Source organism: Choloepus didactylus, chromosome 8 (assembly GCF_015220235.1).
Source record: "Choloepus didactylus isolate mChoDid1 chromosome 8, mChoDid1.pri, whole genome shotgun sequence".
Classification (NCBI taxonomy): domain Eukaryota; kingdom Metazoa; phylum Chordata; class Mammalia; order Pilosa; family Megalonychidae; genus Choloepus; species Choloepus didactylus.
This window is the reverse complement of record NC_051314.1, coordinates 25084681-25089312: the sequence shown is the minus strand read 5'-3', so window position 1 is coordinate 25089312 and position 4632 is coordinate 25084681. Positions and strand designations below refer to the sequence as shown.

Below are 4632 nucleotides of genomic sequence, written 5' to 3'. Positions count from 1 at the left end.
CTTGGATCAGAGAACATCCTGGTGCTCAGTGAGCAACCTTATCATGATTTAAATCAGTGGTACATCTTGTTCCCCACCCTGCCCTCTGTGCTCCTACCCTGCTACTCATCATAATTTTTCTTTCATTTTGGTTTTTCATACCCATAGCCCAGGACATAAATCTCTTACGTTTGCTTCCTACACCCTAAATCACAGGTGTCCTGCCTTGGAATCTTCCAACTGTGGAACTCAAGTTCTGCTCTTGAGTTTGGCCAATGGGAGGTAACAGCAGGAGATCAAAGCGGGGAATAGAGTGAGGTTGGGGTTTTATTTCCCTGGTTAGGGCAGCCTTCTCCATTCAGCTACCCTCTATAGATTCTGAAACTATTCCCACCCCTTGTTCCTTCAGGCTTAGGGGTGCTAATGGTTTCCTGCTGTTGCTAACCCCAGGAAAACTATACTATCCCTATACTATCCCTTAATGATTTTCCTAAATCCTGCTCCCATCTTTGTAAATGGTCCCTGTATTATCTGTTGTGGTGTAAAAAATTACTACCACAAAACAACAAATATTTATTATTTCACAACACAGTTTCTGAGGGTCAGGAATCTGGGAGTGGCTTAGCTGAGAATTTCTGGCTCTGACTTTCTCATGAGGTTGTGGTCATGCTGTCAGCCAGAGCTGAATTCATGGGAAAGCTTCATTGAGGCTGGAGGAGCCACTTCCAAGCCCACTCATGGGAATGCTTCCAACTGCTTCAATTCCTGGCCACGTGGGCTTCTTCATAGGACTGCTTGTGGCACAGTAGCTGGCACAGAGAGTGACCAAGGAGGAAGTCTCAGTATTATTTAAAACCTAATCTTGGAAATGACAACAATAAAGTTGAAAATCAGTTATCAATATATGGATGGGTCTATTTCTGGACTCTTCATTCCATTCCTTTGGAATAGAATAGAAATATTTGTCTATCTTTTACACCAATACTGTGCTGTTGATTACTGTAGCTTTATAATATGCCTTGAAATCAGAAAATGTTAGTCCTCTTACTTTGTTCTTTTTTTGTTTTGCATATCCTAGGTCCTTTGCATTTCCATATGAATTTTAGAATCAGTTTTTCCTTTTTTTTTTGGTAAAAAATCTCCTGCAATTTTAATTGGGATTGAAAAGATCAATTTGCAAAGAATTGACATATTAATAATTTTGAGTCTTCTGATCCACGAACATAATATATCTCCACTTATTTAGGTCTTCTTTTTCTCTGAGCAATGTTTTGTAGTTTTCAGTTTCACAATTCTTTTCTCAGATTTTTCGTATTTTTACTGTTGTAAATGACATTGTTTTTCTAATTTCAATTTCCAAGTGTTTATTGCTTTTATATGTTAATTTTGTATCCTGCAACCTCACATATTCTCATAGCTTTTTGCTTACTCCACCATATTTTTTATATAGGTGATCATCTTGTCTGTGAATAAAAACAGTTTCCTTTCTTCCATCAGTGCATTTACCACAGCATACTGTAATTGCTTGTTTCCCTGTCTTCTCAACCAGATATTAACTCTTTAAGGACGGGACCTTGCTCTTAATCTCTCTGCTTCTATTAAATAGCAAAAAGCATAGCAAAGTAGAATCGAAGTATGTGGCTGGGGTTCAAAAACCAATGATGCATGAATATTGGCATCCCTGCCTTGAATTTTTGTTTACAATTGTCCCCTTGCTCAGAATGCTCAACCCCCTCCTGTCTGACCACTAAACCACATTCAAGCCAAGACTCTCCTCCAACAAGTCTTTCCTGATCACTCCATTCTGTCACAGTCAGTCCCCTTCTCTCTGGTCATAACAGTAATTATCTGGATCAATTATTTGGCACTTAGTCATTTACAACTGTGTTGCTTTTAACTTTTCATGTGTTTGTCGTTCCTCTCCAGCACTGTTTTTAACCTGTGAGAGTTCTGACTAAGCATTCTCTCAAACAGAGAATAGCACTGGAGACATAAAAGCTGACTGATAAATATCTTTTTCCTGGAAACACTTCTCTTCAATTCTCAGCTTAACAAATGCATACTCATTTTTTTAAGGCAGTGGTCAGCATACTATAGCAAGTGAGCCTAATACAGTCAGCTGCCTATTTTTGTAAAATTTTATTGAAACACAGGCTCACCCATTCATTTATGTATTGTTTATGGCCCATAAAGCTTAACATATTTACTATTTGGCCCTTTATAGAAAAAAATTTCCAACTCCTGCTTTAAGACCCAATTCAAATATCACATTGTGAGGCAAGCTTTCTTTGCTCAGCCAGCTGTAGTTAGTGACTCCTCTCCTATGCTTTGTGCACTTTCTTTGTGCCTATATTCAGGGCCCCCACTTTGCACAACTCCTAAGTTACCATCATACCATAAAGATCCTGTCCTTCAAAGTGGTCCATGGACTTGTGCCGGTCTGTGAACTGTTGTTACTGATCCCTGACAAGGTAAGGACAGAAATTGACAGTAAGTGCTTAGAAACTGTTGCAACATTCTAACAAAGTAATTTTATAGCTTTTGAACCTAATAACAAAAACTGGAGGCTAGTATTTTGTATGTCTTTGGTTTTTTACATTTCTTTTTCTAGGAATTCACTTTTTAAAAACATTATTATTAAATAAATTCCATAAGGAATTAACATTTCCTTAGTTTTTACCTAGTGTCCATTCTGTTTAGTCACCATATCTCTTAAGGCACCTCTTGGCTGTGGCAGTTTTTCAGACTTTCCTTGTTTTTGATGACCTTGACAATTCTGAGGAGTATTGCTCAAGCCCTTCAATTGGGATTTGTCTGATGTTTTTCTCTTGAATGTAGATAGATAGACAGACAGATAGTAGAGACATTATTGATATATTTTTTATAAATAAACACTCTCTTTTCCCCCTCCTCCCATGCCCCCCTCTCCCAGTTATCTCTAATTTGCTTTCGATCTCCGCAAATTTGCTATTTCCAGCCATCTCTTCTAGGTGATATCATACAACTTTTGGTCTTGTGTTTCTTGCTTATTTCACTGAGCGTAATGTCAAGGTTCTTCCATATTGCAGTATGTCTCATAATTTCATTTTTCTTATGGCCAAAAAATATTCCATTGTGTATATGTACCACATTTTGCTTATCCATTCATTTCTTCATAGACATTTGGGTTGTTTTGACCTTTTGGCTACTGTGGATAATGCTGCTATAAACATTGGTTTACCAATATCTGTTTGTGACCCTGTTTTCACTCTCTATAGGTATATTCCTAGATGTAGGATTGGTAATTCTATATTTAACTTCTATATTCTATATTTAACTTTTTGAGGAACTGCCATATTCTTTTCCACAGTGGAAGTACCACTTTACATACACACCAATAATGCATTAGAGTTCCATTTTCTCCACATCCTCTCCAACACTTATTATTTTCCATTTTTAAAATAATAGCCATCCTTGCAGGTGTGAAGTGATATCTCATTGTGATTTTAATTTGCATTTCCCTAGATGTTGAGCATCTTTTCATGTGTTTATTGGTTATTTTTATATCATTTTTGGAGAAATGTCTATTCAAGTCTTTTGACCATTTTTTAATTGGGTTTTTTGTCTTTTTTTGTTGAGTTTTAGGAGCTGTTTATATATGTTGGATATTAAAGTCTTATCTGAAACATGATTTGAAACTATTTTCTCCCATTCTGTAAGTTGTCTTTTCACTTTCTTGATAATTTCCTTCAGTGAATGCAAGTTTTCAATCTTTTTGAAATCAAATTTAAATATTTTTTCTTTTGTTGCTCATGCTTTTGGTATCATATCTAAGAGTCCATTGCCAAATTCCAGGTCATGACTTGCCCCTTTGTTATCTTCCAAGAGTTTTACAGTTTTAACTTGTATATTTAGATCCTTGATCTGTTTTGAGTTAAGTTTTATATATGATGTGAGGAGAGGGACTAACTTCCTTCTTCTGCATGTGGATATCCAGTTTTCCCAACAACGTTTGTTGAAGAAACTATTCTTTCCCCATTCCATGTACTTAGCACTCATGTCAAAAAAATCAATCAGCCAGTGCTCACTTCAGCAGCACATACAGAGAAGATTAGCATGGTTCGTGCACAAGGATGATGTGCAAATTCATGAAGCATTCCATATTTTTAGCACAATATTGTGAATGCAATTAACAGCACCGATATATGTAGCTGAATGTGATTAAAGGGGGAAATGTTAGATTGTATATATGGTAAGAGAATAATTTTTTTTTTAATCCAAGGAACTGCAATACAAAGTGAACCTTTAAACCATGGACTTTAATTAATAGTTCAATTATAAAAATGTGCTAATTTCAATTATAAAACAAACGTTCCACACCAATGCAAGTTTAGGTGTTGGAGTGGTGTATGGGAATCCTGTATTTTATGCATGCTTGTTCTTTAAATCCACAGCTTCTCTAATAAAGAAAAAATTACAAAAAAAAAGAATATCCACAATTATCTGAAAAGACATTAAAATACTCCTCCCTTTTCCAGCTACATAGATGATCATAGATGTGTTGGTCTATTTCTTGACTTTCAATTCTCTTCCACTGATCTGTTTGTCTGTCTTTGTGCCAGTACCACACTGTTTTTATTATCGTTGCTTCATAATATAATTTGAATTCAAGAA

The 4632-nt window shown here is 36.0% G+C and overlaps 1 pseudogene; it reads left to right on the top strand.

The window, feature by feature from the left end:
- The first annotated feature begins 4055 nt into the window (after positions 1-4055).
- On the top strand, positions 4056-4126 carry LOC119543530 (annotated as a pseudogene).
- Positions 4127-4632: the final 506 nt, after the last annotated feature.